The 13,944-nt window shown below is 42.6% G+C and overlaps 1 protein-coding gene across 1 annotated transcript in view; it reads left to right on the forward strand.

Moving 5' to 3' along the window:
- The window catches only part of lin28b (lin-28 homolog B (C. elegans)), an 81,625-nt gene that overhangs the window by 54,026 nt on the left and 13,655 nt on the right, over positions 1-13,944 (forward strand). The gene's annotated exons all lie outside the window — the stretch shown is intronic.

The following is a 13,944-nucleotide window of genomic DNA, read 5'->3' on the forward strand; positions in this document are numbered from 1 at the left end:
GCGGACAATGTGCACGTGACGTCACAAGTTGTAGGGCTCCTCACATCATCACATTGTTTATAATCATGGCCTCAAGCAGCAAGAGCTATTCGTACTGAGAAAGCGAACATTTCCCCATTAATTTGAACGAGGATGAAATATTCGTGGATGAGGAAAGTTAGAGTGAGGCACCAAAAAAAAAAATGCGACGGCTCTGGGCGGCAGCAGTGGTAGAGTTTCAGATGTAATTAGACACATTTACTAGGATAATTCTGGAAAATCCCTTATCTGTTTATTGTGTTAATAGTGATTTAGTGAGTTTCTAAAGTCATACCTGAAAGTCGGATGGCTGTGGTGAACGCCAGTGTCTCAGAGAGGAGCCAAGATCACAGATGCCTTTATGACAGCTACAGGAGGAGGTCCCATAATCCACTGAAGTCTCCGGTAAGAGCTGACTTAATATCACAATTTTCCCATCCAAAAAATTGCTCGTTGACGTAGAGAAACGTGTTCGCTTGACCGCTCTGTTTTAAAGCTTCACAACAAAGAAACACCGGCTGTGTCTCGGTGCTAAATGCAGCTGCATTCCACTCCTTTCCACCAACAGCTTTCTTATTTATAGTCTCCATTATTAATTGAAGAAAATGCAAAAAGATTCAGCAACGCAGATGTGTAATTATGCGATGAAAAGAGACTACTTTTCGCCGTGTGTGGTGCTGGGCTAATATGTCCGCTACAACCCGAGACGTCACGCGCACGCGTCATCATTCCGCGACGTTTTCAACAAGAAACTCCGCGGGAAATTCAAAATTGTAATTTAGTCAACTAAAAAGGCTGTATTGGCATGTGTTGCAATGTTAATATTTCATCATTGATATATAAACTATCAGACTGCGTGGTCGGTAGTAGTGGCTTTCAGTCGCCTACTGAAATGAGATTTTCTTATTTAAAAGGGGATAGCAGGTCCAGTCTATGTGTCATACTTGATCATTTCGCGATATTGCCATATTTTTGCTGAAAGGATTTAGTAGAGAACATTGACGATAAAGTTCGCAACTTTTGGTCGCTAATAAAAAAGCCTTGCCTGTGCCGGAAGTAGCAGACGATGACGTCACCGGTGTGAGGGCTCCTCACATCCTCTCATTGTTTATAATGTGAGCCTCCAGCATCAAGAGCTATTCGGACCGAGAAAGCGGCAATTTCCCCATTAATTTGAGCGAGGATGAAAGATACGTGGATGAGGATATTGATAGTGAAGGACTAGAAAAAAAAAAAAAAAGGCGATTGCATTGGGAGCGATTCAGATGTTTTTAGACACATTTACTAGGATAATTCTGGGAAATCCCTTATCTTTCTATTGTTTTGCTAGTGTTTTAGTGAGTTAAATAGTACCTGATAGTCGGAGGGGTGTGTCCACGGGTGTGTTGACGCCAGTCTCTGAGGGAAGTCACGGCAGCTGCATGGACGGCGCAAGCTCCGCTGATCTCCGCTGATCTCCGGTAAGAGGCGACTTTTTACCACAATTTTCTCACCGAAACCTGCCGGTTGACAAGTGGTCGGGAACCATGTTCGCTTGACCGCTCTGATCCATAGTAAAGCTTCACCTCCGGGGAATTTTAAACAAGGAAACACAGTGTGTTTGTGTGGCCAAAGGCTAAAGCTTGCCACCTCCATCTTTCTACTTTGACTTCTCCATTATTAATTGAACAAATTGCCAAGGATTCAGCAACACAGATGTCCAAAATACTGTGTAATTATGCTATGAAAAGAGACGACTTTTAGCCGCAAGTGGTGCTGGCTAATATGTCCCTCCAACCGATAACGTCACAAACACGCGTTATCATTCCGCGACGTTTTCAACAGGAAACTCCGCGGGAAATTTAAAATTGTAATTTAGTAAACTAAACCGGCCGTATTGGCATGTGTTGCAATGTTAATATTTCATCATTGATATAAAAACTATCAGACCGTGTGGTCGGTAGTAGTGGCTTTCAGTAGGCCTTTAACAGCCCACACGCAGCTCGCTATACATGACTGTTGCTATGGTTATATTGGCAAGGAATCACACGGATGCTACTCTGAAATCAATTTTGCAGTGTTGACGCTAAAGAGCGTAGGGAAGGATTTGCATCACAATGCTGCGTGTATGGCACAATCAGTGACTGGGGTCTCCATGAGAGGCTCCTTTTGCGGGACCCGATGTATACACGAGGACACCACATGAAAACAAAGGCTGATTTATGTACACATGTGGCGGTCTTTATGTTGCCCACGCCCTCCACACGTCTCTAAAAAGCTGTTTTGCACCTGTTCTGTGGAGGTGACTTCCCGACCGTGGGGTGCTCCGTTACATTTGCCAGAGGGACGGAATTTATCTCGGCACACACTTTAACTCTGTAGGCCTTAGTGGCCACATGCGTGGACAGCACCCTTTAGCTTTTATTTCCAAAATTGTGTACACCACTGAAATGGGGTTTTATGCCAATATGGACACTTATACTGCCATCTGGTGGTGTCAGAAGAGTATAATTAGGGGTGTAAAGGTACACAGAAATTTCGGTTCGGTACGTACCTCGGTTTAGAGGTCACGGTTCGGTTCATTTTCGGTACAGTAAGAAAACAACAAATTATAAATGTGTTGGTTATTTATTTACCAGGGCTTCACGGTGGCAGAGGGGTTAGTGCGTCTGCCTCACAATACGAAGGTCCTGCAGTCCTGGGTTCAAATCCAGGCTCGGGATCTTTCTGTGTGGAGTTTGCATGTTCTCCCCGTGAATGCGTGGGTTCCCTCCGGGTACTCCGGCTTCCTCCCACTTCCAAAGACATGCACCTGGGGATAGGTTGATTGGCAACACTAAATGGCCCTATTGTGTGAATGTTGTCTGTCTATCTGTGTTGGCCCTGCGATGAGGTGGCGACTTGTCCAGGGTGTACCCCGCCTTCCGCCCGATTGTAGCTGAGATAGGCGCCAACGCCCCCCGCGACCCTAAAATGGAATAAGCGGTAGAAAATGGATGGATGGAGGGATTTATTTACCAAATTTGCAAAATCTTCCTGCAAAAATATTGTTCTTAGTGGAATATTTGATGTGAAGTAATGGGAACCTTGGATAGGTCAATAATTCATAATAACATTGATTTTGATTCAATATTATGTTTTGAGCAATGACAGTGTGAAAGAAAAAAAAAAACACCTTTGTTTTATTAGTCAACGTTGCAACTTTTTCTAAATTACATTTAACTTTTAAGCTTTTTTATTTAATTTTTGTTATGTTTTTGTTTATTTCAATAGTATATTCACAATGGTGTCAAACATGGGTGTCAAACTCTAGCCAAATTTGGCCCGCCGTGTAATTTCATTTGGCCCTTGAGGCAATATCAAATTAACATCAGAGCTGGCCCACAGCTGTAACACCGCATTCACCACTAATACTCATATTCGTCAACCCTCCCGATTTCCCGGGGAGACTCCCGAAGTTCAGTGCCCCTCCCGAATTTCTCCCGATTTCCACCCGGACAATAATATTGGGGGCGGGCCGTAAAAGCACTGCCTTTGCCGTTCTCTACATGTCGTCACGTCCGTTTTTCCTCTATACAAACCGCGTGCCGGCCCACTCACATAATATATGCGACTCATACTCACACACAAGTGTATGCCATGCATACTTGGTCAACAGCCACACAGGTCACACTGAGGGTGGCCGTATGAACAACTTTAACACTGTTACAAATATACGCCACACTGTGAACCCACAGCAAACAAGAATGACTAACATTTTGGGAGAACATCTGCACCGTAACACAACATAAACACAATTGAACAAATACCCAGCACCCGTTGCATCACTAACTCTTCCGAAATGCTACAATATACACCCCCGCTACCACCAAACCCCGCCCCAACTCAAACCCGCCGCCGAAAAGAGGCATTAAATTTGTATTTTTATTTTATTTGATATGCCATTGAAATTTTTAAATTATTATTATTTAAAACTCGATTTTGCATGTCACTATAAAGTTATATAAGCCTTGCTTGGTCAATATTCAATGCAAAACTTGTTTGGGTCCCTATTAAAGGATTAATTTGTTCAACCTTGGCCCGCAGCTTTGTTCAGTTTTAAATTTTGGCCCACTCTGTATTTGAGTTTGACACCCCTGCTTTAAAACATTAGCTGTGGGCCGCAAATGGCCTCCGGGGCACACTTTTGACACCCCTGCTATAGATAATAAAAAATAAAATCTGATAACTCTATGGATAAAAAGCAGAGGCTGGCGACGCATGCGCATTTATCATAACTCTTGCTCTCTCTGTCTCTGCCCCTCCCTCACGAATTCTGCTGCGTGCACAATTTGTTTTGTTTTCAACCCCTTCTTAACCCCGACGTACATTGAAAATACACGCAACCCTATCTTAAAATGCTGGACATTTGAGGCATTTAAGAAACTCCACCCGGACAGCCCTGCAAAAGAGGACATATCCGGTGAAAAGAGGAGGCATTGTCAGTCGATTGTAGCCCTGTCGCTGCTAGCATGCAGTGTGTTGTGCCTCGGTGTGCATTGTTTACACTATGTGCGGTACGCTACTTATTATGTCTGTGTGGAAACTCGTTCGGTACACCTCCGAACCGAACCGAAACGGTTCAATATGAATACACGTACCGTTACACCCCTATATAAGATACAATGGAATTTGGAAAAAAAGTGTAAAAATAAAAATTTGCATGTCGCTACACATGAAGTACACGTTTGTGTACTCAGGGTTTCCGCTAAACTAAAATCTTAAAAAAATACTAACTTTTTTTTTTTTGTCCTGTCAAGCTTCTCAGGCAAATCATATAGTTGATGTAGATGCCCATATCGGCTGTTCAGATTTACTTTACAAAAGAGAAGTGTAGGATACTTCTCTTGTTGCCTTATTTGTATTTGACTTTATTAAATGTATTTAAATTATTATTTGGTGCTAAACTAAAGTCCTAACAAGCTGCTTCGCTTAGTTCTGCCTCTGCCTCTGTCAGTAGGTCTCTGCAGCACCCAGCAATGTCCCACCCACACAACCATCTGATTGGTTACACGCAGAGCGGTAACAGCCAATCAGCAGTGCGTATTGTTATATTGCCATTCAGCATACTGAGCGGAAAACAACCAGAAATTTTAGGATTCTTCAAGCGACGAAGCCGGCCTACTTCACAAGTCTGTAGTCCACCTTAACTAACAGATATTCTGGGGGAAATATCAAAATATGATTTTTAGTTTTTTATTCTAAGTAAACAAACAGCTTGGGCCAAGAGGTTTTTAAGCCAGAGGTGTCATGACAGTGAATAATATATGAATATAGTGTAAATGTAAAAAGATTTGCCTCATAATATTGTTGCACAGTTGTCTATGCATTTGCTTATTATATATATATTTTCTGTACAGTGTTGCATTCTTTTCATAGGTTTTGTAGTAAAAAACTGGCAGGTCTGTCACCAGAATTTTAACAGAATTTATTGTGGGTTTTTTTTTTTTTTAGACTTTCACTTGGACAAATTTAATGATCCACAAGGGAAATTGTTTTACATCATATTACTGTAAATGGAAAAACATTACCATTGTTCGGAGCACCATTGTTGGATAATCCATCCATCTTCTTCCGCTCATCCGAGGTTGGGTCCTGGGGGCAGCAGCCCAAGCAGGGAAGCCCAGACTCTCCTCTCCCCAGCCACTTCGTCCAGCTCTTCCCGGGGGATCCCGAGGCGTTCCCAGGCCAGCCGGGAGACATAGTCTTCCCAACGTGTCCTGGGTCTTCCCCGTGCCCTCTTACCGGTCGGACGTGCCCTAAACACCTCCCAAGGGAGGCGTTCGGGGGGCATCCTGACCAGATGCCCGAACCACCTCATGTGGCTCCACTCGATGTTGTCATTATTGTCATTATGGATAATATTAAAGTTTAAAACATATTTATCAATCATTCAATCAAACTTTATTTATAAAGCGCTTCTTATACATCAAAGAAATGCTATGCAAAGTGCTTTACAAAGTTAAAAACAATACCCAGATGAACCATAGCCCCCATTATCACAAACGTACGCACGGACACCATACTTGCCAACCTTGAGATAGGGTGGGTTGAGTGGGCGGTAGAGATGCGCGGATAGGCAATTATAACATCCGCAACCGCATCACCAAAGTCGTCATCCACCCGCCGTCCACCCGAACCAACATTTTATCAGAACCACAACCGCCCGCCACCCGCCCGCTAAAATACATCAGAGGTCGGCCACCTTTACCACTCACAGAGCTTTTTAAAACCGTATCACAGAGTAATGAAGACAATGGGAGCCGCTAACGTTGTCGCGAGGATCCAATAGCGTTCGTCCTGATGACAAGAATTTGGCCGTGCTGTGAAGCCATTGCCTTTGACACCTTCAACAACATGTACAAACCGATTGTTAGTCCGGCAACATGTTGTGTGCAGTTTCCGCAATCACACGAACAAGATTGAAAGGCATACTGGGTGATACAGAGTACACTGATGGTTGTGATATAAAAAATTTTAACACTCTTACTAATATGTGCCACGCTGTGAAGCCACACCAAACAAGATTGACAAACACATTTCGGGAGAACATCCTCACAGTAACACAACATAAGCGCAACACAACAAATACCCAGAATCCTTTGTATCGATGACAATTCCTAAATATATTTTACACCCCCGCGCCCCCAACCCCAACCTTACCGACGCACGGGGAGGGGGGGTAAAATATATTCAGGAAATCTCACAGATACAAAGTATTCTGGGTATTTTTTGTGTTGCGTTTATGTTGTGTTAATGTGAGGATGTTATCCCGAAATGTGTTTGTCAATCTTGTTTGGTGTGGCTTCACAGCGTGGCGCATATTACTAAGAGTGTTAAAATTGTTTATATCACAACCATTAGTGTACTCTGTGTCACCCAGTATGCCTTGCAGTCGTGTGCGTGTTGCTGCGCAAGTCGTACACAACATGTTGCTGGACTGACAAGCAAATCTTACATGCTGTAGAAGGCGACAAAGCCAATGGCTTCATAGCACGCCCTAATACTTATTATCTGGGTGACTGCCGGCAGTCATTCTAGAGAATATTAGCGTCTCCTATTGTCTTCTTCGCTTTGTGACACGGGTCTTAAATGGCTCTTTGAATGGCAAAGGATACCGATCCCAGAACCCATCCATCCATCCATTTTCTACCGCTTATTCCCTTTCGGGGTCGCGGGGGGCACTGGCGCCTATCTCAGCTACAATCGGGCGGAAGGCGGGGTACACCCTGGACCCCATGTATATCAAATATTTCCGGGTGGTTCAACCGTCACCCGCCCGAATCTAATTAAAATCTATTTTTTCGTCATGTCACCCGCCCGACCCGCGGTTTATCCGCGGACTCCACGGATGAAACCGCAAACCGCGCATCTCTAGTGGGCGGGGTTTGGTGGTAGCGGGGTTGTATATTGTAGCGTCCCGGAAGAGTTAGTGCTGCAAAGGGTTCTGGGTATTTGTTCTGTTGTGTTTATGTTGTGTTAGAGTGCGGATGTTGTCCCGAAATGTGTTTGTCATTCTTGTTTGGTGTGGGTTCACAGTATGGCGCATATTTGTAACAGTGTTAAAGTTGTTTATTCGGCCACCCTCAGTGTGACCTGTACGGCTGTTGACCAAGTATGCTTGTCATTCACTTGTGTGTGTGTGTAAAAGACGTATATATTATGTGACTGGGCCGGCACGCTGTTTATACGAAGGGAAGGCACGCCCCCAATATTGTTGTCCAGGCGGGTATCGGGAGAATTTCGGGAGTCTCCCGGGAAAATGGGGAGGGTTGACAAGTTTGACGGACACAGATACCAAACACAAACAACATACACACATATGCAACTACCGCATTTTTCGGATTATAAGTCGCTCCGGAGTATACGTCGCATCGCCCGAAAATGCATTATAAAGAAGGAAAAAAACATATATATGTCGCACAGGAGTGTAAGTCGCATTTTTGGGGTAAATTTATTTGATAAAATCCAACACCAAGAATAGACATTTGAAAGGCAATTTAAAATAAAGAATAGTGAACAAGAGGCTGAATAAGTGTACGTTATATGAGGAATAAATAACCAAATGAGAAGGTGCCTGCTATGTTAACGTAACATTATGGTAAGAGTCATTCAAATAACTATAACATATAGAACATGCTATACGTTTACCAAACAATCTGTCACTCCTAATCGATAAATCCCATGAAATCTTCTTCCTCGATGTCGCTTCTAAACAACTCTGCCAACTCCAAAGGTATGCGCCGCTTCCTCTTGTCGTTTTCTGCTGCATATTTCACTACGTCCAGCTCGTAATCTGCCGTACATGATTTCCTTTTTGGTGCCATTTTTGTTCAGCCCTTCTCAGTTTTTATAAGTTACCGCCAACGATGAAATGATCCATTTTAATAGCTACGGCAATAGCATATAGCATATAGCAGTTAGCATCCTATGACCCACAATGCACTTCTTCCATGACCCTCCCCCGCCAAATTCTTATTGGTTGACATGTGTGTGACGATTGCTGACATTTTCTTCGTCTCTTCCGCCAATGAGATAAATGATATTTGATATTTTACGGTAATGTGTTAATAATTTCACACATAAGTCGTTTAGGAGTATATGTCGCACCCCCGGGGAAACTATGAAAAAAAAAAGTGACTTATAGTCCGAAAAATACAGTACTTGAATATCACGATAGTCATTTTCTATATCGCACGGAGACAAACCCGCGATATATCGAGTATATTGATATATGATTTGAACCCTTGTTCCATTCTTGGGACATATTATCCATTAAAGGCCTACTGAAAGCCACTACTACCGACCACGCAGTCTGATAGTTTATACATCAATGATGAAATATTAGCATTGCAACACATGCCAATACGGCCGTTTTAGTTTACTAAATTACAATTTTAAATTTCCCGCGGAGTTTCTTGTTGAAAACGTCGCGGAATGATGACGTGTGTTTGTGACGTTATTGGTTGGAGGGGACATATTAGCTCAGCACCACATACGGCTAAAAGTCATCTCTTTTCATCGCATAATTACACATTCAATCAATCAATCAATGTTTATTTATATAGCCCCAAATCACAAATGTCTCAAAGGACTGCACAAATAATTACGACTACGACATCCTCGGAAGAACCCACAAAAGGGCAAGGAAAACTCCCACCCAGTGGGCAGGGAGAATTCACATCCAGTGGGACGCCAGTGACAATGCTGACTATGAGAAACCTTGGAGAGGACCTCAGATGTGGGTAACCCCCCACCCCCTCTAGGGGACCGAAAGCAATGGATGTCGAGCGAGTCTAACATGATACTGTGAAAGTTCAATCCATAGTGGCTCCAACACAGCCGCGATAGTTCAGTTCAAAGCGGATCCAAGACGGCAGCGAGAGTCCCGTCCACAGGAAACCATCCCAAGCGGAGGCGGATCAGCAGCGTAGAGATGTCCCCAACCGATACACAGGCGAGCGGTCCATCCTGGGTCTCGACTCTGGACAGCCAGTACTTCATCCATGGTCATCGGACCGGACCCCCTCCACAAGGGAGGGGGGGACACAGGAGAAAAAAGAAAAGAAGCGGCAGATCATACAGGTCTAAAAAGGAGGTCTATTTAAAGGCTAGAGTATACAAATGAGTTTTAAGGTGAGACTTAAATGCTTCTACTGAGGTAGCATCTCGAACTGTTACCGGGAGGGCATTCCAGAGTACTGGAGCCCGAACGGAAGAAGCTCTATAGCCCGCAGACTTTATTTGGGCTCTAGGAATCACTAATAAGCCGGAGTCTTTTGAACGCAGATTTCTTGCCGGGACATATGGTACAATACAATCGGCAAGATAGGCTGGAGCTAGACCGTGTAGTATTTTATACGTAATTAGTAAAACCTTAAAATCAGATCTTAAGTGCACAGGAAGCCAGTGCAGGTGAGCCAGTACAGGCGTAATATGATCAAACTTTCTTGTTCTTGTCAAAAGTCTAGCAGCCGCATTTTGTACCAACTGTAATCTTTTAATGCTAGACATGGGGAGACCCGAAAATAATATGTTACAGTAATCGAGACGAGACGTAACAAACGCATGGATAATGATCTCGGCGTCTTTAGTGGACAAAATGGAGCGAATTTTAGCGATATTACGGAGATGAAAGAAGGCCGTTTTAGTAACGCTTTTAATGTGTGACTCAAAGGAGAGAGTTGGGTCGAAGATAATACCCAGATTTTTTTACCGAGTCACCTTGTTTTATTATTTGGTTGTCAAATGTTAAAGTTGTATTATTAAATAGAGGTCGGTGTCTAGCAGGACCGATAATCAGCATTTCCGTTTTTTGGCGTTAAGTTCCAAAAAATTTGCGGACATCCATTGTTTAATTTCATTAAGACACGCTTCCAACTGACTACAGTCCGGCGTGTTGGTCAGCTTTAGGGGCATGTAGAGTTGGGTGTCATCAGCATAGCAGTGAAAGCTAATACCGTATTTGCGTATGACGTCACCCAGCGGCAGCATCTAGATGCTGAAGAGTGCAGGGCCAAGGACCGAACCCTGGGGAACCCCACACGTTACCTTAACGTAGTCCGAGGTCAGTAAGATAAGAGTTAAACCAAGACAGGGCTAAGTCTGACATACCAATTCGTGTTTTGATACGCTCTAATAAAATATTATGATCAACGGTATCGAAAGCAGCGCTAAGATCGAGGAGCAGCAACATAGATGACGCATCAGAATCCATCGTGAGCAATAGATCATTAGTCATTTTTGCGAGGGCTATCTCCGTAGAGTGATTTGCCCTGAAACCGGATTGAAAGGTTTCACATAGATTGTTAAACGCTAAGTGTTCATTTAGCTGCCCTGCAACAATTTTTTCGAGGATTTTCGAAACAAAGGGAAGGTGAGACACCAGTCGGTAGTTTACCATGAGGTCAGGATCGAGGTTAGGTCTTTTAAGGAGAGGATGAATAACCGCTTTTTTGAATGCTAGGGGAACAGTGCCCGAGGAAAGTGATAAGTTTATAATATTTAGCACTGATGGAACTAATAATACAAAAAGCTCCTTGATAAGTTTCCCAGGAAGTGGGTCAAGTAAACATGTTGTTTGTTTTATTCCATTTACACGTTGTAACAATTCTTCTAATGTTATTTCATCAAAACGAGAGAAACTATTTTGGATATTTGCAGTATCCTCCGTATATACAGTCGTATCTGTGTTACTATAACCCAGTTGTAGCTGGGACGCATTGTCTTTAATATCCTTTCTATTAAGTTAAATTTTCTTATTAAAGAACTTCATAAAGTCATCTGCCGAATGGGTGGAGCTACTGGAAGGAGTCCCTTGTTGGGTTAGCGATGCTACTGTACTCAACAAAATTTTGGATCGTTTTTATTAATGCGGATGAGATTTGAGTAATAATTAGTTTTAGCTAAGGTAAGCATGCGTTTATAAGTTATTAAACTATCACTCCATGCTTGATGATGCACCTCAAGTTTATTTTGGACAACTGTGTTGCTGAATTTTTTGCAATTTGTTCAATTAATAATGGAGACTATAAAGAACAATGCTGTTGGTGGATTGCAGCTGTCTTTAGCACCGAGACACAGCCGGTGTTTCTTTGTTTGTTGTGAAGCTTTAATACAGAGCGGTCAGGCAAACATGTTTCTCTACGTCAACCAGCATGTTTTTGGATGGGAAAATTGTGATGGATATCTTACCGGAGACATCAGTGGATTATGCGTCTTCCTGCAGTAGCTGTCAAAAAAGGCAGCTGTGAGCTTGGCTCCTCGGCTTCTCTCTGAGACACTGGCGTGTTCACCGCAGCCATCCGACTTTGACGTATGTCTATACAATCTCACTAAAACACTTAAAACAATAAGCAGATAAGGGATCTTCCAGAATTATCCTAATACATGTGTCTAATTACATCTGAAACGCTCACACTGCCGCCGCCCGGAGCCCTCGCTTTTAATTTTTATTTTATTTCATTTTTTTCTAGTCCTTCACTATCAATATCCTCATCCACGAATCTTTCATCCTCACTCAAATTAATGGGGAAATTGTCGCTTTCTCGGTCCGAATTGCTCTTACTGCTGGTGGCTCACATTATAAATAATGTGAGAATGTGAGGAGCTCTCACACCGGTGACGTCACGCGCACACTTTATCGTCGATGTTCTCTACTAAATCCTTTTTGCAAAAATATGGCAATATGGCGAAATGATCAAGTACGACACATAGAATGGACCTGCTATCCCCGTTTGAATAAGAAAATCTCATTTCAGTAGGCCTTTAAGCTATCCAGCCAACCTCTAATGAAAGCAGTTTGTGTAAAACTGTATACTTTCCATTATATGGGTGATGGGCGACCTTCCGGAAGGCAGGAAACGCTATGCGGAAGAAGGTCCTTTTACACGGTTGAATAATTCAGCCTATTCGGGGACAACTGATCCCGTGTGAGTGGTCAAGTCACTGTGACTGGAGTGGTTGAAAGGCAACACTGAGGAACATGTGGAGACGCTCGGTCACCTCATCCGGCTATTATCTTTAGCCCCTGCTGGTCTGTTTAGAAGGCTTTGTGCAACATCTGTGGGAATTTCCACCACACACCTCAAACAGATGATAATACGTCACGATTCCGTAGCTCTTTTTCTCAAATACGTTGAATCTGCGAGGTGAAAAAAAATCCCCCTTATTTTGTAACCATATCACATTTTAAATGTAAAGCCTTCATGCTATTCTATTGACGCTCCCTTCAAGGTGATTACAATTTTCGAAGGTTCAGTTGTGACGCAGCTTTTTCAGAGAAGGAGGCAACATAAAGAGTGTCACATAAATCAGCCACGTCTTCATGTGGTGTCTTCATGTATACATCAGGTCTCCATCAGCCCCGGAAGGAACAAAGCCTCCACCTCAGAAGGCTTTATACTCCATATACAGCATTGTCATGTAAATCCATGAAATTCATGTTGTCAAAAGGCGGCTTTAGCCCAGTAGATATTTTCATCTCTCTAATATTATATACATAATTGATAAATATCATGTTAAATCACAGTGTTGTAGCAAAACACTCAACACATTCATTGTAGTTTTTCCAATTAATTTTAAGACCAACCCTAGGTTTATTTTAATTATTTTTGTGGTGTCTCGTCCAGCTTCTCAGGCAAATCATATAGTTCGGGGGTCGGCAACCCGCGACTCTAGAGACTCTCTGGAGCTTTTTCAAAAGTGTATGAAAAATGGAAAAAGATGAGGGGGAAAAAAATATGAAAAATATAATATTTGTTTTAATATAGTTTCTGTCGGAGGAAAAACATGACACAAACCTCCCAAATTGTTGTAAAGCACACTGTTTGTATTAAACACGCTTCACTGGTTCGAGTATTTGGTGAGCTCCATTTTGTTCTACTAATAATGGTGGTCCTTGAACTCACCGTAGTTTATTGTAGGGGTGGGCAATATCGCAAATTTGGGCATCGATACCGGACAGTATCGCCGATACAGATACCGATACCGGAAGTGTCGTCATCTGATGGGGGGGGGGGGGGGGGGGGGACGACTGACTTCGGGGTATCGATACTTTTGAAAAACACCTTTTTACTTTTGCCTTTATTAATTGATTGTGATAATAATACAACACAGGACAACGATTTAAGTCAAAAGATAAAATATTTAGTACAAAAGTAATATCAATAGCAATGAAGTAATGCAAATAAGGTGCAAACAACTACTGAACCTGGCTCGTCGCCTCAAAACACACAAACACTTAAGGTAAATAACAAAACTCTAGTTATTGAACAAAGTTGTAAGCATAAACACAAAACAAAAGAACTGAGAAATTCAAATAAAGTAATAATATCAATTACAATAAAGTAAGTAGTGCAAATAAGGTGAAAACAAATACTGAACTTGGCCAGTCGCCTCACAACACAC

This window comes from Nerophis ophidion, linkage group LG24, assembly GCF_033978795.1.
Source record: "Nerophis ophidion isolate RoL-2023_Sa linkage group LG24, RoL_Noph_v1.0, whole genome shotgun sequence".
NCBI lineage: Eukaryota > Metazoa > Chordata > Actinopteri > Syngnathiformes > Syngnathidae > Nerophis > Nerophis ophidion.